Raw genomic sequence first — 20,638 nt, forward strand, 5'->3', positions numbered from 1 at the left:
ACTTCTTTTCCTCCCTCCCTCCCCTCCCCCTCCCTTTGGAAGGCAAGCAATTCAATATAGGCCAAATCTGTGTAGTTTTGCAAATGACTTCCATAATAGTCGTGTTGTATAAGACTAACTATATTTCCCTCCATCCTATCCTGCTTCCAATTACTTCTACTCTCTCTTTTGATCCTGTCCCTCCCTATGAGTGTCGACCTCAAATTGTAACCTACTCCTCATGCCCTTCCTTCCATCGTCCCCTCCACCCTCTTTATCCCCTTGTCCCCCACCTTCCTGTATTGTAAGATAGGTTTTCATACCAAAATGAGTGTGCATTTTATTCCTTCCTTTAGTGGAATGTGATGAGAGTAAACTTCATGTTTTTCTCTCACCTCCCCTCTTTTTCCCCAAACTAAGAAAATCTTTTGCTTGTCTCTTTTATGAGAGATAATTTGCCCCATTCCATTTCTCCCTTTCTCCTCCCATATATTTCTCTCTCACTGCTTGATTTCATTTTTTTTGAAGATATGATCCCATCCTATTCAATTCACTCTGCGCACTCTGTCTCTATGAGTGTGTGTGTGTGCATGTATGTGTGTGTGTAATCCCACCAAGTACCCAGATACTGAATAGTTTCAAGAGTTACTAATATTGTCTTTCCATGTAGGGATGTAAACAGTTCAACTTTTATAAGTCCCTTATGACTTCTCTTTGCTGTTTACCTTTTCATGCTTCTCTTCATTCTTGTGTTTGAAAGTCAAATTTTCTTTTTAGCTCTGGTCTTTTCATCAAGAATGCTTGAAGGTCCTCTCTTTCATTGAAAGACCAATTTTTCCCCTGAAGTATTATACTCAGTTTTGCTGGGTAGGTGGTTCTTGGTTTTAGTCCTAGTTCCTTTGACTTCTGGAATATCCTATTCCATGCCCTTCGATCCCTTAATGTAGAAGCTGCTAGATCTTGTGTTATCCTGATTGTATTTCCACAGTACTTGAATTGTTTCTTTCTAGCTGCTTGCAATATTTTCTCCTTGACCTGGGAATTCTGGAATTTGGCCACAATATTCCTAGGAGTTTCTCTTTTTTGGATCTTTTTCAGGTAGTGATCGGTGGATTCTTTCAATATTTATTTTGCCCTCTGGTTCTAGAATCTCAGGACAGTTTTCCTTGATAATTTCATGAAAGATGATGTCTAGGCTCTTTTTTTGATCATGGCTTTCAGGTAGTCCCCTAATTTTTAAATTGTCTCTCCTGGATCTATTTTCCAGGTCAGTTGTTTTTCCAATGAAATATTTCACATTGTCTTCTATTTTCTCATACTTTTGGTTTTGTTTTTTAATTTCCTGGTTTCTCATAAAGTCATTAGCTTTCATCTGCTCCATTCTAATTTTTAAAGAACTATTTTCTTCAGTGAACTTTTGAACCTTCTTTTCCATTTGGTTAATTCTGCTTTTTAAAGCATTCTTCTCCTCATTAGCTTTTAGGGCCTCTTTTGACATTTGGGTTCATCTATTGTTAAAGGTGTTAATTTCTTCAACATTTTTTTTGGATCTTCTTTAGGAAGCTGTTGACTCGCTTTTTATGGTTTTCTTGCGTCACTCTCATTTCTCTTCCCAATTTTTCCTCTACCTCTCTTATTTGATTTTTAAAATCCTTTTTGAGCTCTTCCATGACCTGAGACCATTGTATATTTATTTTGGAGGTTTTGGATGCAGAATCATTGATTTTTAGGTCTTCCTCTGATGGTATGTATTGTTTTTCTTCATCCGAAAAGATGGAAGGAAATACCTGCTCATCAAGAAAGTAACTTTCTAATGTCTTATTCTTTTCCCATTTTGGGGGCATTTTCTCAGCCCATTACTTGACTTTTGAGTTCTTTGTTAAGAGGAAGGTATACTCTGGGGACCCCTAAGTTCTCAGTTCCTCCAAGGTGGCACAATCAAGGGAGAAGAGTTCCTCTCCTGGCCTGAGCTCTGATCTGTGAGCAGGATTCCCTTTCCAGAGCCTCCACCAGCTCCACCTTGCCAGCCAGCACTCCTCCTCACCCCAGGGCTGCCACTCAGGGCTGAGATCCAGATTAACTGCTCATTTCCCCCAAGGTCTTTAGATCAGGGCTCCAACCATGGAAGTTGTTGCTGCCTGGGGCTGGAGCTAAGTAGCTGTGTTCCCTTCTCACACAGATGAAAGAGCTTTCTCACTGACCTTTGAAGCCATTTTTGGAGTTTGTGAGTTGAGGAATCTGGGACCCGCAGCTACTGCCAGTGGAGCCTTGAAGATTGTTGCAGTCCTGTTCTTGCTGCAGTGTGGCCAAAGATGGGCTGCACTCCTCTCCATACCAGGTGCAATAGATCTTTTCTGTCAGCCTTCCAGGCTGCCTTGGACTGGAAATCTCTTTCACTCTGTTGTTTTGTGGCTTCTGCTGCTCTACATCTGCACTGCAAAATGCCTGTTGAAGATGCACCCAATATGAATAATTTTCAAAGGAAGAAATCCAAACTATCAACAATCATAAAAAATACTTTAAATCACTCATAGCTAGAGAAATGAAAACTAAAACACTTTTGAAGTTCTACCTCACACTTATCAGATTGGCAAAAAATGAAAAAAGAAAAATGAGCAGTGTTGGAAAAACTTCAAGTAAACAGATATATTAGTACACTGTTGATAAGAGGTATGAATAGGTCCAGCAATGGAAAATTTTCTAAATTAGTTTTTTTCATCTGTTTATTAACGTAATATAACAGCACAGTATAAAAAAAATATGGAATCTTGTACAACTCCAGAGGAGCACAGGATACAGTACTAGGCCTAGAGTCAGGAAGATCTTAATTCAAATACAGCCTCAGGCACTTAATGTGACCCTGGCCACTTTACATCACTTAAGTTATGTTTGCCTTGATATGCTTAACTATAAAATGGGGAAAATAATAGCATCTACCTGCCATAGTTTCTGAGAGAATCAAGTGAGATAATAATTATAAAGAGTGCATAGTGCCTGACAAATAGTGATGTACAAACATTAGCTATTATCATTATAATTATTATTATTAACTCTGTGCCAGGGGCTAGTAGGGAAAGTTGTGTATGTTTTGGAGGGAAAGGGGAAGAGATAAAAGAAGTACAAGATGTAAACCTTGTTAAGGTTCTTCTAAATTTTTGTAGTTAGTGAGATATAACAAATGTACATAAAACAATTGAATATTTTATTTTTTAATACTAGTTTATTTTTTCCACTTGCATGTAAAGAGGAGTTTTAAATTCATTTTTTAAAAATTCTGATTTTCTCCCTCTTCCCTCCTCTCTCCCTTTCCTGACAGTAAACAATTTGATATAGGTTATACAATCATGAAAAATCTATTTCCATATTAGTCATGTTATAAGAAAAGAAACAGACCAAAAGAAACATACACACACACACACACACACACACACACACACACACACACACACACGCAAAGTGAAAATAACATGCTTCAATCTGCATTCAGACTCCATCAGTTCTTTCTCTGGATGTGAAAAGTATTTTCCATTTTGAGTCCTTTGAAATTATCTTGGATCATTGTATTGCTGAAAATAACTAGGTTATTCATGGTTGATCATCATACGATGTTGCTGTTACTGTGCACAACGCTCTCTTTGTTCTGATCACTTCACTTTACATCACTTCTTATAACTCTTTCAAAGTTTTTATGAAATCCTGCCTGCTTGTTATTTCTTATCGCACAATAGTATTCCATTACTATCATATACCACAACTTGTTCAGTCATTTCCCCAACTGACGTTCATCCCCTCGATTTCCAATTCTTAGCCACCACAAAAAGAGCTTCTATGAATATTTCTATACAAGTAACTCCTTCCCTCTGTCTTCTTTTTAATTTCTTAGGGATACACACCTGATTGTGGTATTGCAAGATCAAAGGGTATGAACAGTTTAATTGCCCTTGGGGCATATGAAACAGCAACTTAATAGAATAAATCAACTAGAGCTACATTCAAAATTGAGCTCACTTTCTCATCACACCCTTACTTCAACCTTCACTGTCTCTTATCACCCTTACTCTAGTGACCCAGTTTTAAGCCACTCATCCACACTTCACCTCCCCTTCCTGTCCCTCTTCCCCAGCCAATTACTTGTTAGTTTCAACTCCATAATATCTCTACCATCCATCCTCTTCTTCCCACTCATACATCCACTATAGTAGTTCATGCTCTTATCTAGACTATTCCAATACTTTCCCAATTGACCTTTCCATTTCCAGTCTCTCCCCTCTTCAATTATTTTCCAGAAAGATGCTAAAGCAATGTTTATAAGGCACAGGACTGACAATGTCTCTCCTCTGATCAAGAAACTTCAATGTCTCCCTGCTTCCTTTAGTTAAAATCTTAACTTAGGATTCACAACCTGGCTGCAATCTACATTTTCAGACTTATTTTACATTACTCCTCTTTACTTATTCTAAGTTCCAACCAAACTAGCCTATCTGTTATAGCTTAAATTTGCTATTTCATTTCCCACCTCCTTGTCTTTGCATAGATGTGAAAGGCACTCCATACCTACCTCCACCTTTGAGAATCCTTAAATTCTTTCAAGGCTCAATCTAGGTTTTACCTCTGATGGAAAAACTTTCCTAATCACTCCAGCTGTTACTAATCTTCCTCTATTCAAATTATATTTTATTACTTATAGCAAGGGTCAGTAAACAACAGTGTAACCTAAGGACTAAAGCAATCTCTAATACTGCAGCTAAGAATAGTTTTCACATCAGTAAATAAAATTTTATCATATCTTAAAATGTAAAACCCATTCTTAGCTTGCCCGTCTTTTGCCAATTCCTGATTTATAGTATTGTATTCCCCAATAGAATATAAGCTCCTTGAGGGCAGATGTTTTTAATTTTGTCCTTGTATTCCTAGAACCTAACAGTGGTCTGAACCTACTGATGCTTACTAAATGTTTATTGGATTTGATCTAATTCCATGCCCCACATAGCCAGGGATAGAAACAGAACTGGAAAAGGGCAAAACTGTTCATTATTGGACTCTTAGCAGGCCCCTGTCCATGACAGTGGTCACATCTGGAATAAGTAACCTTTTAAAAGCAAAAAGTCACATCAGGGAATAGTAGCCTTAGAATACAACTATTTGAACACACACACACATACACACACACACACACAGAGTCCCAAAAATCTTAGTGCAACTTTTTTGGAACTTTGGGGACATCCTGTATGTATTCAGTTAATATCAGAAAGGTTTTTGCCCCAACTTCACTTGTGCTAGTTTATACATTTTTATTGTTATTTAATTTATTTAAGGTAATACAGTAGAAAGATTACATAATGGAAGGTTCAGACCTGCCTTGGTAGAAGGAATTTCTTCACCTGAGAATTCTTTATACCAATGAAATTACAGATCCAATTCCTATCTTAACAAGAAAGCCAAGAGAAGTTCAGTTCCTCACCTTTCCTGTAATGAGATGAACAGATGATTAGCTAATTGTCACCTTGGAAGGCAGGGAGAGCCTGACCTTGAAAGAATGAGGCATGGTACTTGAGGAAGGTAGGATGAAAAAATATTGTATAGTGATAGTTACCAAGTGGGAGCAATAATTAAGGAGAGAAGTTTTAAATAAGGCATCCTGGTAGAGCCTCCCTCCTCTGTACATTACTGCTATCCTGTGTAAAAGGATGTGAAAATGTTGGGTTTGCATTTTCTCCAAGTCAAATGATTCTTTTTATTGTCCATAATATACTTTCACATTCATTGAGTTGAATTAACACAGAGATATAGGCTCATTGTTTGCTTTTATAAAAGATCTGCAGGTATGTACTTAAAGAGATTCTTGTGGTTTGGAAGTTATCAAGTTGGCAACCCCAGGGCTAAGCAAAGAGTGCGAACCAAAGAAGAAAGCTAAGAAAATCACTGAGACTAATAAAGACATCTGGATATCAGCCTGGGACAAAGCAGAAGGATGAGCAAAAGAACAAAGTAGAGTAGAAAAAATGCAGCAATCATTGGTTAATTTGATTTCAAAAAGGAAAGGAGAACCAAATGACTATATCAAAAATGAAAGGGGTGGAGGAAATTAAGACAGTTATTAGGATTTTATTTTGCCAAAACATATGCCAGTGTGAAAATCTAAGTGAAATGGATGAACATCTACAAACATATAAATTACCTAGATTAACAGAAGAAGAAACAAAATACCCAAACTTAGAAAATAAAAAAACCCAATCTTAGAAAAAGAAATTGAACAAGCCATCAACGAACTTCCTAAGAAAAAATCACCAAGACCAGATGGATTCACAAGTGAATTCTACCAATTTAAAGAACATTAAGTTAATCTCAATACTATATAAACTATTTGGGCAAATAGGCAAAGAAGGAGTCCTACCAAATTCCTTTCATGACACAAATATGGTGTTGATGCCCAAACCAGGAAGAACCAAAACTGAGAAAGAAAATTATATGCTAATTCCCTAATTAATATTGATGCAAAAATTTTAAATAAAGTACTAGCAAAGAGATTACAGCAATGTGTCACAAGGGTCATACACTATGACCAGTAGGATTTATACTAGGAACTCAGAGCTGATTCAATATTAAGAAAACTGTCAGCATAATTGATCATATCAGTAACAAAACCAACAGAAATCATATGACTGTCTCAATAGATGCTGAATAAAACCTTTGACAAAATATACCACCCATTCTTATTAAAACTAGAGAGCACAGGAATAAATGGAGCTTACCTTAAAATGATAAGTAATATTTATCTAAAAACACCAGAAAGCATTATCTGTAATGGGAATAAACTAGAAGCCTTTCTATTACAATCAGGGTGAAGCAAGGATGCTTATTATCACATTTGTTATTTAATATTGTGCTAGAAACATTTTCTATAGCAATAAGAGAAGGAATCAAAGGAATTAGAATAGGCAATGAGGAAACAAAACCATCACTCTTTGCAGATGATATGATGCTATATTTAGAAAACCCTAGAGAACCAATTAAAAAATCTGTTTGAAATCATTATCAACTTTAGCAAAGTTGCAGGGTGCAAAATAAATCCACATAAATCATTAGCATTTCTATATATTGTCAACAAAGTCCAGCAGCAAAAGAGAAATTCCATTTAAAATAACTGTAGATAATAGAAAATACTTGGGAATCTACCTGCCAAGACAAACCTAGGAACTATATGAAAACAACTATAAAACCCTTTCCATACAAATAAAATCAGATCTAAACAATTTGAAAAATATTAATTGTTCATGAGTAGGCTGAGCCAATATAATAAAAATGACAATTCTACCTAAATTAATCTATTTATTCAGTACCACACCAATCAAACCATCAAAAAATTATTTTATAGAGCTAGGAATAATAATAGCCAAATTCATCTGAAAGAATAAAAATTGAAGGATATCAAGGGAATCAATGAAAAAAATGTGAAAGAAAGTGGTCTAGCCATACCAGATCTCAAACTGTATTATAAAATGGGAATTATCAAAACAATCTGGCTATGAAACAGAGAGGTAGATCAGTGGAATAGAATAGGGACAAATTCTATTATAGTAAATGACTATAGTAATCTAGTATATTATAAACACAAAGATCCAAGCTTTTGGAGCAGAAATTCATTATTTGACAAAAACTACTGGGAAAACAGTATGGCAAAAACTAGGTATGCAATAGCATCTCACACCATGTATGAAGATAAGGTCAAAATGAGTGCATGATTTACATAACAGATTATACCATAAGCAAATTAAGAGAGCATAGAGTATTTTATCTGTTGTATTTATGGATAAGAGAAGAATTTAGAATCAAAGAAGATATAGAGAGCATTACAAAATGTAAAACAGATAATTTTGATTATATAAAATTAAAAAGTTCTTGCACAAACAAAACCAATGCAACCAAAATTATAAGGAAAACAAAACCGGGGGAAACTTTTGCAAGTAATATCTCGGATAAAGGCCTCATTTTTCAAATATATACAGACCTTAACCCAATTTATAAAAATACAAGTCATTTCCCAATTGACAAATGGTCAAAGGATATGAACAGGCAGTTTTCAAACAAATAAATAAAAGGTATCTATAGTCATATGAAAAATGCTCCAAATCATTATTTATCAGAGAAATGCAAATTAAAACAACTCTGAGGGGCCACTTCACACCTATCAGAGTAGTGAATATGACAAAAAAGGAAAATACTGGATGTTGGAAGGGATGAGAAAACTGAGATACTCACGTACTGTTGGTGGAGTTGTGAAGTGATCCAACCATTCTGGAGAACAATTTGAAACTGTGCCTCAAGGGAAATAAAACCATGCATACCCTTTGACCCAGCAATACCCATGCAAACTCTTTGACTTAGTAATATAGACCCAGGTCTATATCCCAAAGATATACAAAAAAGGGGGAAAGGACCTATTTGTACAAAAATATTTATAGCAGCTCTTTTTGTGGTGGCTAAGAATTGGAAATCAAAGGGATGCCCATCAATTAGGGAATGGCTAAAGTAGTTGTGGTATATGATTGCAATGGAATAGTACTGTGATATAAGAAATGCCAAGCAGTATGATTTCAGAAAAACCTGGAAATTTTTCCATGAATTGATTCATAGTGAAGTGAACAGAAGCAGGAGAATATTGTACAACAATATTGTTTGATGAAGAACTGTGAATGACTCAGCAATACAATGATCCAAAACAACCTCAAAGGACTAATGATAAAGCCTACTATCTGCATCCAGAGAAAGAATTGATATTGATTGAATACGGGCTAAAACATCTTATTTTTCTTTTTCTTTCTTTTCATTTTTTTCTTTGTTTGAGTCTTCTTGTACAAAATGACAAATATGGAGATGTTTTACATAATTACAGATGTATAGCCTATATCTGACTGCTTACCATCTCAAGGAGGGGGAAAGAGGGAGAAGGATGGGGGGATAGAATTTGGAAGTCAAAACTTTAAACAAAAGTGTTAAAAAATAAAAGAAAAATAAAAAAAGGTGGCAGAAAAATCAATATACACAAGGTCATCTGTTAAGGTAAGAATCTGTCTTTTGATGGGTCTTATCTTTTTAAGAAGTATGTCGATTCTGGCTGTGAGTGGGAAAATTTGAGAAAGAGAAGGTAAAGGTTTGCTGACCCCTCATAGCCATTTTCATTATTGTTGTAGAGTTGTTCTACAGAGCAACCAACTGGCATTTTGGGGGTGGAAAATAATCATTTTACCCCTCTCCACCTAGGTTTGGAAATTTGGTTAGGCGAAGGGATCAAGGAAACCACAGAAGCAGCCCATAGAAGCAGCAAGGTAGAGCAGTGAGTGGAAAGAGAGTTGGGTCTAGAGTCAGGAAACTAAATCAAATTGGGCCTCAGATATGAACAACTTATTTAACCCTGAAGTTCTTACCCTCCTAGATTGATTCTTTTGAGTAGGCAAAGTAGGCCATCTTTTGCTTCAATTCTTACCTAGCCTTAAATCATTGAATGGGTGTTACCTCAGATACACTGAGACCTGGGGAACACCTTAACTTGAAAAGGTCAAGGTTTCCCACTTCATCTTGGGCCATCACCAGTTATGCTGACCTACGTCTTACCCTCAGATGACTTTGGAGGAGGGAATGATGACTTTGCACAGCCCTGCCTCACTTAAATCCAATTCACTTGAAAGTCAAGATATCACCCTCCTGACGTCCTTGGTCTTCTTCGACAATGAAGGATGAACAACAATCCTGGGTAAGTCACTTAACCTCTTTCTGACTCAATTTCCTCAATTGAAAAATGGAGAAAATAATAACATTTACCTCCCAGAGTTGTGAGGATAAAATGAGAGATCATTTGTAAAGTGCTTAGCACAGTACCTGCACATAGTAGGCACTGAATAAATCTTTCCTTCCTCCTTCCTTCCTTGCTTCCTTCCTTCTTTCCTTTTTCCCTCCCCAAGGGCACTCAGAGTCCAGGGGAATGTAGAGTTTTTGTTGGAGAATTTCTCAACCCAGAAATCTCCCAAGATCTTCTTAAAGAGTAATTCTTCCCACCTAAGCCAGTTTGATTGAAAATCAATAAATTAATATGCAAAGCTAGATGATAAAATGTCTAATTAGCATCAGCTGATGAGAAGTTAGTTGCCAGGTAACTAGAGACTGCACAGAACAAAGAGAGATAGACACACACGCGCACACACACACACACACACACACACACACACACACACACACACACAGTTTTGTTTTTGTTGTCCTTTGTTCTCGAAGAGGACCAAAATGACATCACCATGATAAAGTCAAGTTTCAATGTGTATGATTGTGGCTGATTAGACGAATACGAGTTCAGAATGTTTTGCCACAGATTGGGCACAGATAGTCCACGTGAACATTTGGAGTGGTTACTCCAAATTTGCACATCCTTTGTTTCCTTTGTGCCATCTCAATTCTTCTTTGCTTGTAGGACACAGCACCCTTTTCTGATGTGGACACGCCATGCTGAGTGGTCCTGTGCCAGTGTCTCCCATGTTACGCAGTCAAATCCAAAGTTCTTAAGAGTGTCCTTGTATTGCTTCTTCTGACCACCATGTGATTGCCTGCCCCATGTGAGTTCTTCATATATAGGGCGGTGGCAAAAAGAAACCTATCAGGTGAGGCTGCTTAGCTACTTTCTTTATTTGGAAAGTTGGATAATTGGGACAGGATGTTAAGTGATTTGGGAGGGCATGGAATGGAGACTGTTTAACTTTGGGGATCCCTTGGTGTCCCCCAGTACTAGTTTTATTTTGAGTGGGAGTGTTTCCCTGTGTGGGTCAGGAGTTCTCTAACAATCTCATTAGAATGTCTAGGTGGAGCCAGAGGTCTAGGATAGAGAGGCATCTCTTTGAGAAAGAATGCACAGTGAGAGTCTCCTCTCTATTTACACAACCATACAGGCTAAATTTTTGTTTAATCTCTAAGGCTACTATTTTTGGAGAGATGCTTTTCACAAACTCACACCACACGGTTTTTGTACATTTCCTTCAGTGTCATGGGCCCCTCTGGGAATATGGTAAAGTCAATGGGTCCTATCTCAGCATAATGTTTTTAAAAGCATAAAATAAAATAAACAGAATTACAAATATATATTCAAACATAGTTGTCAAAATGTTAAATAAAAACAAATTCACAGATCCCTGGTTAAGACCCCCGGTTTAGACTGAACTCCTGTGTAACAGGAGAAAAAGATCAAAAGATAGACTACATTTAATCTGAGGGCTTCTGATGGCTTTAATGGACTTCTTGACTAGCAATATATTTTATGTCAGGGTAGCATCTTGGTCAATACTCTGCTTAGCACATCAGAAATGATGGTGGGAACAACTAGGATCAATGAAAACAATGCAAATTTATTGTCCAAGATGGGGAGGGCATACAAAACAGAGGAGCAATGGGTGTCTGATAAGGGTCAGTCAAAAAAGACTAAGGTCTCTAAATATCTTGGAAGAAAGAGGTCTCAAGAATGACACTGACATCTCTTTTTTTTTGGATAATTTAATCATTTTATTTATGAGGTCAGAAGGTTATTAATAAAATGATAGTCAAAGGACTCCTCCATAGTCATGGAGGCAGAACTCACAGTTTATATACCCTTCCGAGCAATGAGGGGCTGCTAGTGACATCATGTCAACCTTGGACAGAGAAATTCTCCCTACTCAGACCACCCAACTTTGGGTTATATAAACAAAAGGATCTATCTCCTGCCAAGCTTGAGTAGAACACAGTGGGCTTCCCCACCCTAGATTAAATTCCTTGCAAGGTTGGGCAGGGTCTGATCAAAATCAAGGAGAGTCAATGCAATCTGATTATCAGTAATGTCCTTCAAGAAAACTAAACATCTTAAAATGAGGACTTTAGAAAAAGGAGAGACCTCTGAATCTTTCCAAGATATTGGTTATTAATAATCATTTCTCTCATTCCCCCATTTGATCCTATTGAGAGGCATGGCCTCCTCAGTGAACCACTAACTGATAAGACAAATACTTCATGAAGGGTTTCCAACTGTGGGATTTATGAGGGGACATAATGCAGAGGGGGAGGGGAAAGGAAAGATGGATAGCTCTGACAAAATCAAAGGAGGTAATCTCCTTTCATAACATTTTGACTAAATCAGAGAGGGTAATCCCTTTTGATAAGTGAACCTTACAGATAAAAAGCAAAAAGGGAAAAAGTAAACAGCAAAATAAAATTGATAGATGTGTCTCTATCTGTCTTTTCCTTTGGAGACATTTAATGCTGTCCTATGGTTCAGGTGACACTCACATCTCTTCACACATCTTGCTGGTTCTTTTTTTTTAATTGAAACATTTTTCTGTCCTCAGAAGATCTTCAGATGGAAGTATGTCATGTTGAATGGGTCATTTTTAGACCACTGACTGACTGTGAACTGGTGTGAAGCTGTTGCTGGACAGCTCCAATAGCCCTATCTCCTTTCACTTTTCCTTCCTCCCCCAGGGAAAGAAAATTTGAAATCTTGGCTCCAATTCTGTATTAGAAGGCAAGTGATTCCTGAGCTCAGATGGAAGTACCAGTTGATACTTTGAGGGAGTACCAATTGATACTTGGAGTCTATTTCCTGAGATATTTTCTAAGGGAAGACCTATAAAAACTATTTCTGGTGAAAGTCCTTATTCATGAAAATTACCAAAGAATTACAGCATGCCCAGAGAGAAAATTGATGAAGCCTGCATGTAGATTAAAGTATACTTTTAAAACTTCCTTTCTTTTCTTTTTTTTGTCTATTTTCTTTTGCAATATGGCTAATATGGAAGAAAATGTGTTTTGTGTGACTTCACATGTACAATCAATATCAAATTGCTTGCCTTCTTAAAGAGGGGGGAAGGGAGGGAGAGAGGAAGAGAATTGGGAACTCAAAATCTTAAAAAATGAATGTTAAAATTTTTTCTACACGTAATTGAGAAATTTTTAAGGAAATAACATATATTAAGAAAATAATTATGGCATGGGTAGTCCCTGTGACTAGTACAGTTCCTAGATAGGAAGCATGTAGAAAAACCTGGTTCACAAACTTGATACTGGTGTTCTGATATCCTTCTCCTTCTAAGCAAGTGCCCCTCTCCTCAGTAGCTAACCCTGTCTCTCCCTTTTCCCTTGTGGAATTATTTCTGAAGCAAGGGTAATCTGGATAACCTGTCTCAATTGCTTCAGAGGAGTATGGGAGGTGAAAATATAAGAATAGAGAAAGCAGGGATGCCCTTTGAACCTCAAGATTTCATGAGGTCACAAGATCATAGACTTAGAGATAGAAGAGAATTCGGAGGTCAAACTCCCTCATTTTGTAGATGAAGAAACAGATTCCCCAAAAAATTGAAATGATTTGTCCAAGATCACACAAGTAATAAATGTCAGAGCTGAAGTTTAAATCTAAGTAATTTAACTTCAAATCCAGTATTCTTTTCACCATATTATATTAGAGGGATACCATGTGTTTTGGAAGAGCTGCAGCAAGTGGGACTGACTCATCCTAAGCCTCCAGGTGTAAAAAACAGATCAATTTGAGTGGTACAAAAAGTAAACACTCCCACAGTGCATCTGTGTGTGCAAAAAAGAAAGTTTTATAAAAATATTCTAGTCTTGAGGTGTTTCTCTGTGGTCCAGTCTAGAAATACAGTTTTTTGTGTAAAGTTTCTACTGGGGGGTGTGATGGGGCAAAACTGCAGGTGGGGCGCAAAGGAGCTGAGTTAAAGGAGACAGAAATTTGAAGGACAGCAATGTTGGGAGTTGAATTATTACAGAAGTGGAAAACATAATGGGGCAGGAGGATGGCGATAGAGTGTTGGGCATGGTGTCAGAAAGACTCATCTCCCTGAGTTCAAATCTGGCCTCAGACACTCCCTAGCTGTGTGACCCTGGGCAAGTCAATTAACCTTGTTTGCCTCAGTTTCCTCATCTGCAAAATGAGCTGGAGAAGGAAATGGCAAACTGCTCCAGTATCTTTGTCATAAAAACCCCAAATGGCGTCATGAAGACAATAACAACAAAAAAACATAGTCCTCAAGCAAGGTCTGAGAAAAAAATAACTACCTCTTGCTAGGAGCTAAGGAGAGATACTGGTAAAAAAAAATAAATGAAAAAGAGGCTCAAAACACCCCCATTTGCTAAAGCCCCAACCCAGGGCAGTACCATAAGTCACAGAGTCACATTTGAGTGTACTTATGTTTTCTAAAGAAGAAGGATGTATGGTAAAAAGGGTCCGGAAAGGGAGAAAGAATTGAACTAAATAAAAAGATGAGCATTGTGAAGTTGATTTGGTAGGCATTGGACTTGTGAAGTCTGAAAGTCGAATCTGGTCAGGATAAATTTGGGGTGACTTGAGGGGGGAAAATGGAAGGAAATCAACTTGGATAGAAGGAAAAGAAGGGCTTGATTTGATGGGTGACTTGGTCTAAAGAAGGAAAAGAATTGAGGAGAAAGGAATGGAAGGAAGAGAAGGGAGTTGGAAAGTACCAAAAAGTCAGGGAGACTAGGGGAAGGAAGTTGGGTATGATGGTCAACATTAAGAGCTGGGGGGCAGCTAGGTGACACAATGAACAGGATCAGGAGAACCTGAGCTGCAATGAAGCCTCAGACACTTACTACCTATGTGACTTTGGCCAAGTCACTTAACCCCATTGCCTCAAAAACAAAACAAAACAAAACAAAAAACAACCATTAAGAGTTATTAAAATCGAGTAAAGGGGTTAAGGAGTTACTTAAGAATAAAATTGTAAATATCCACAAGCAGTTTGAAAGAATTTCAATCAGAGACTAGAATGCATGCACTGATTAAGCAATATTTGTATTTCTAACACAGTCAATGACCTCTACTATAGTGAAAGCCCAAGCTGGCTTTGCTCCTAGAAATGAAGCTAGCTGCAGAAATGGTTCTCTACACTCTTCATGAGTGAGGCCTGAGGAGGCCACGTGGCAGGGTCCCCACCCCTGCTAGCTTACCAAGAACAATGAGGTGTTCCTCAGCATGCTCTGTGAGTGGAGACTCCATGCAGGAAACATAAAAGGGAAAAAGATGAAACGGCCAAAGGGAAATCTGAACCTGTGACCCTAGATTGGAGAGTAGAAGAAGGGTACATTATCCAAAAGAAAATGAAGAAGTAAAAGTAGGGAAGGGAGATTTCACTGTATATTAAGAAGGTACACTCATGTGAGGAAAACCAAGAACTTAAAAAGCATGGTAAAGAGCATTCAGATGAAGATCAGGAAGGAAGAAATGGAAATGATTTTTGCCATTGGAGTATACCACAGACAATCTAGACAGAAGCAAGAAAGAGATGAGGAATTTGAATATAACAGTAAGAAAAGCAGTATTGTCATATCTCCCTCACTCCTTCCCCTGCAGAATCCTGGGTACATTCTCCTACATGCTTTCAGTGAGAAGAGTAAATAAGTAAAGGGAACATGCTTGGGGATGGGGAGGTGGCAGGAGTCGAAAGGGTAGGGAGCTAGCATTTATTAAACACTTACTATGTACCAGGAACTAAGCATTTTTTACAAATGTTATCTCATTTGATCCTCTTAACAACCCTGGGAGGTAGGTGCCATTATTATCCCCATTTTACAGTTGAGCAAACTGAGGCAGACAGAAGTTAAATGATTTGCCCAGGGTCATACAGCTGGCAAATGTCTGAGGCCAAATTTGAACTCTGGTCTTCCTGACTCCAAGCCTCGCACTCTTTCCACTGTGCCATATTTAAGGAATAAGTGTGGCTAGTTCACAAGCAGAAAGGGAGGACTCACGTCTTCTACAATGCAGTGCTGCCAATACCTTCTGGTCTGGTGGTTCTGACCTCTTCACCTAGAACAGAAAAGAGCAGAAGTCAAAGCTGTTTCTCAGTTCCTCGTGGCCTGAATGGAGCAGGAGGCTCCAAGGCTTTGCCCCTGTCTCTCACCAGGTATCATGGGTCAAGGAGTAAAAATATCAGATAGAACCAAAGAGAATGAGATGAAGACAATAGTGCTAACTTGGGTCTTTTGTTAAAAGGCATCCTCACCTCTAGTTCTCTAGACAAGGGGTGGAGAACCTGTGGCCTTGAGGCCACATGTGGCCCTCCAGGTCCTCAAGTGTGGCCTTTTAACCAAATCCAAACTTTGAAGTTTGGGTTCAGTCAAAGAGCTGCACTTAAGGACCTAGAAGGTCACATGTGACCTCGAGGCTGCAGGTTCCTCCCCTCTGATATAGACAATCAAAAAAGACTTCTCCTAACCATGCGGTGAGCAGACTGGAATCAGATACAGACCAATGTAAATAGACACTCCACAGTCTCCAAAGTACTTCTACTCCATGTCCTCCTTGACTCACCCCAAAGCAGGCTCTCCAGCCTCTCCCACATGAAGAGATTGCTTCAGCCCAGCATGCTGGTGCATTCTGCCCATGGGCCAGTGCCCATTACTTCTATATCCTAAAATCATAAACTCCTAAACCTTCAGAGCAGGAGGGGAACTAACCTAATGTCCGGATTTACAGGTGAGAAAACTGAGGCACAGAGAAAAGGTGATTCCCTTAAGGTCACATGGCTAAAAAGTATGTGTTTGTGGGGAAGACTCTAATCTAGTGTACGTTTAACTCTGAGTCCAGTGCTTTAAAAAAAAAGCTTGTATTTATTTATATCTTTTGTTTTTATATCACTTTTATTTCCAAATCTATTCCTTATCCTTTCCCTCCCTAATGAGCCATCCCTTTGTAACAAAAAATTTTAAGACAAAAAAAAAGTTCAGCAAAACCAACTAGTATGCAATACTCCACACCCATAGTCCCCCATTTCTACAAAAAACGGTTGGAGGGGCATTTTCTTAACTTTTCTCAGTGGTCCTTTGGTCATTATAATTACATAGTCTTGAGGGGCTTTGTTCCTGCTTTTTCTAGTGTTCCTTGTCCTAAGTATATTGTCCTACTTGGGGAAAATTTGAAGCTCTCCACATACCTCCTTTCTTTCCATTTGTATATATCCTTCTTTCAAGAAACAGCTATGCTTCACCGACTTCATGAAGCCTTTCCTAATTGTTTCATCCCTTGATGGCTGCTCTCCCTCTCAGTACTAACTCTGGCTCCCAGACTTGGATTCCAAATTTAAATTTATAGTACTCATCTATCTATATACTATATTTATGTCCAACTATTCGTGACCTCATTTGGGGTTTTCTTGACAAAGATACTGGAGTTAGTGGTTTGCCATTTCCTTCTTCAGTTCGTTTTACAGATGAGAAGACTGAGACAAATAGGGTTAAGTAACTTGTCCAGAGTCACACAGCTGGTAAGTGTCTGAGGATGAATTTGAACACATGAAGACAGTCTTCCTGAGTCCTTGGCACTTTATCCACTATGACACTTAGCTATGAAACCTAGCTGCCCCAGTTATATTAAAAATATATGTAGACAACAACTAAGCAAGATTTTAAAAGAGCTAGAAACTCCTGAGGGTAGGTGATGTCAGTTCACCTTGTAGAGTAAGGGAGGAAGTGAATAAGGGATAAATTACCCATGGCCTAGTACAGCAGCAAAAGTCTGTCCAACAATATCACTACTTAAGCAAATCAGTGAACCAGACAGAACTCCAGCTTCTCTTTAAGATAGTAGTGTCCTTTCCTTACAATTAGATGGCTTTTGGCTTGGTGTGCATCTTGTCAACTCTCTCAGTGGCTCCAGAGTTCTCCAACTTCCTCTCCTACAGCTCCCACCTTCTGCAATTGTTTGGTCCCTCCTTTCAGCTGGGAAAAACTGGATTTCTGATCATTTCCCTTTCCTGATAAGTGGCCACCTTTGTATTCCAAGAGCTTTGTATACCTTTAAAGGGCAAAACAAATATGAGTTTCCCAGTAAAATCAGGATAAGAGAATCAATAAGCATTTATTAAGCACCTACTATGTGCCAAGTACTGTGTTAAACACTGAAGATACAAAGAAAGGCAAAAAACAATCCTTATTCACAAGGAGCTCATGGTCTTATGGGGGAGACAACAAGAAAATAGCCAAGTACAAACAAGATATAGATAAGATAAATTGGAGGTAATCCCGTATGAGAAGTACTAGCATGAAGGAGGATCAAGAAAGGCTTCTTATAGAAAGTGGGATTTTGTCTGAGACTTGAAGGAAACCAGGATGTTAAGGTGAGGAGGGAGAGAATTCCAGGTGTGGGAGACAGCCAGTGAAAACTCCCAGAGACAAAAGATGGAATGTTTTGTTAGAACAGAAAGGAAGCCAGAGTTACCAGAGTGTAGAATACATGGAAGGTGTAAGAAGACTGGAAAGGTAGGACCAGGTTCTGAAGGACTCTGAACACAGACTAAGGATTTTATATTTGATCCTGGACATAATAAGGAGCCACTGAATGGAGGTGTGTGTGTGTGTGTGTGTGTGTGTGTGTGTGTGTGTGTGTGTGTGTGTGTGTGAGATAGAGAAACATGGTCAGACCACTGCTGCTCCTTGCCCAGGATCACACAAACTATTCTTTGAAGATGGTTACTTTTACTTCTATGAACTGATGCAAAGTGAAGTAAGCAGAACCAGGAGAACTCTGTATGCAGTAATAGTAATATTGTGCAATGATCATCTGTGAATGACTTAACTATACAATGATCCAAGACAATTCCAAAGTACTCATGATGAAAAATGCTATCCACATTCAGAGAAAAAACTGATGGCGTCTGAATGCAGATCAAAGCTTACTGTTTTTCACTTTCTGTTTTTTCATGTTCTTTTTTTTCCCTCTTTGGTCTGCATGTTCTTGCACAATATAACTAATATGGTAATATCTTTTGCATGTGTGGTATCAATTTGCTCACTGTTTCAGGGAGAGGGAAGGTGAGGGAAGAAGAGAGAAAATTTGGAACTCAATTTAAAAAAATGAATGTTAAAAATTGTCTTTACATGTAACTGGGGAAAAAAAATTTTTTTAAGAGGATTATTTTTATCCCAAAGCCCTTCTCTCTCTCCAAGCTCCCCAGTCCTTATGTGGTTGGTTTGGTTTGGCCAACTTAGAAAAACTCTTGTCTGATTCTTCATATGTCCCAGGATGATAGGTTCCAAAATCCAAAGCTAGTATGTGTAAGAAGATACTTATAGACACTTAGAAGTGGAATTACTGCCACAAATTGACTGTGTGATCCCAGGTCACTTCATATAGCAATAATAGCTTCTATTTTCCTCCACTAATGTTCTCTCCCTCTTGCAGTTCCTCACAAACAGAAGTAATCATGGGTCCTCAAAAGCTGTCAACAGGGTACAAGGTCTGGTAGGTCCTACCAAGTTGAAGATGCTTCAGGGATGGGTCCAGTGATATCTGTTGCCCTAGTATCAGTCAAACTGTTCTCACTACCACTTTGGCCACAGCAGCTCTTGAAGACCATCTACTTAGTCACAGAAGGTTTGCAATCCTCATTCTGATCTGTTTTGAGTTATAGATGCAGTTGTACTTGTAGTTGTAGATGTCATTTCATTCAATCCTTTGATATAGGAAATGGTGCAAGAGTAATCATCCCCATTTTATAGATAAGGAAACTGAAGTTCCAAGAGGTTTAAATGACTTGCCTAAAATTACATTAAAAAGTATACATCAAAGACATCACATCACACCTATCAGATTGACTAACATGACAAAACAGGAAAATGATAAATGTTCGAAAAGATGTGGGAAAATTGGAATGTTAACGCATAGCTGGTGGCATTGTGAACTGATCCAACCATTCTGGAGAGCAATTTGGAACTATGCCCAAAGGACTACAAAAAAGTATAAACCCTTTGACCCAGTAACACCACTTTTAGATCTGTATCCCAAAGAGATCATAAAAACAGGAAAAGAATCCACATGTTCAAAAATATTTATAGCAGCTCTTATTGTGATGGCCGAGAACTGGAACTTGAGGGGATATCCATCACTGAACAAATTGTGCATATAAATGGAATGGAATACTATTGTGCTATAAGAAATGACGAACAGGTGGACTTCAGAAAAACCTGGAAAGACTCATAGGAACTGATACTGAATGAAGTGAGCAGAACCAGGAGAACATTGTATACAATAACAGCCACATTGGGCTATGACTAACTTTGATAGACTTAGCTCTTCTCAACAATGCAATGATCTAAGACAACTCTGAAAGACTCATGATGGAAAATGTTATCCACATCCAGAGAAAGAACTTTGGAAAGAATGCAGATGGAAACACATTGTTTGCTCTCCTTTTTTTTTGTTGTTTTGTTTCGTCTTTCTCATAGTTCCTCTCATTAATTCTAATTCTTCTTCACATCATGACTAGTGTGAAAATACTTTTCATATGAATGTATACATAGCACCTACATCAGATTGCATGCTGCTTTGGGGAGGGGAGAAAGGAGAGGGAAGGGGAAAAAATTTAAAACTCAAAATCTTATGGAAGTGAATATTGAAAACTAAAAATAAATTAATTATTAAAATGTATGCATAAGAGATGCCACTGGAACCCAGGACTTTAGGCTCCAAATAATAAGATTTAGAACTAGAAGGGACCTTAGAGATCATCTCATTCAACCCCTTATATCTCACAGAGAGATCAAGTGATTTCCCCAAGGTCAAACAAGTATAGATACTTTTATTCAAATGAAGTCTTTTGACTCCAAATCTAATGACCTT

General features: G+C 38.0%; 1 long non-coding RNA gene across 1 annotated transcript in view; it reads right to left on the reverse strand.

Moving 5' to 3' along the window:
* Positions 1-317: 317 nt before the first annotated feature.
* Positions 318-20,638, reverse strand: part of LOC140523995 (uncharacterized) — a 52,162-nt gene continuing 31,841 nt past the window's right edge. The window contains exons 2-3 of the long non-coding RNA XR_011973537.1: positions 15,772-15,829; positions 318-2,424 (exon numbers count right to left, since the gene is read on the reverse strand). This is a non-coding gene — a long non-coding RNA (uncharacterized lncRNA). The remainder of the gene's footprint in view (positions 2,425-15,771; positions 15,830-20,638) is intronic.

This window comes from Notamacropus eugenii, chromosome 2 (genome assembly GCF_028372415.1).
Source record: "Notamacropus eugenii isolate mMacEug1 chromosome 2, mMacEug1.pri_v2, whole genome shotgun sequence".
In the NCBI taxonomy this organism is placed as follows: domain Eukaryota; kingdom Metazoa; phylum Chordata; class Mammalia; order Diprotodontia; family Macropodidae; genus Notamacropus; species Notamacropus eugenii.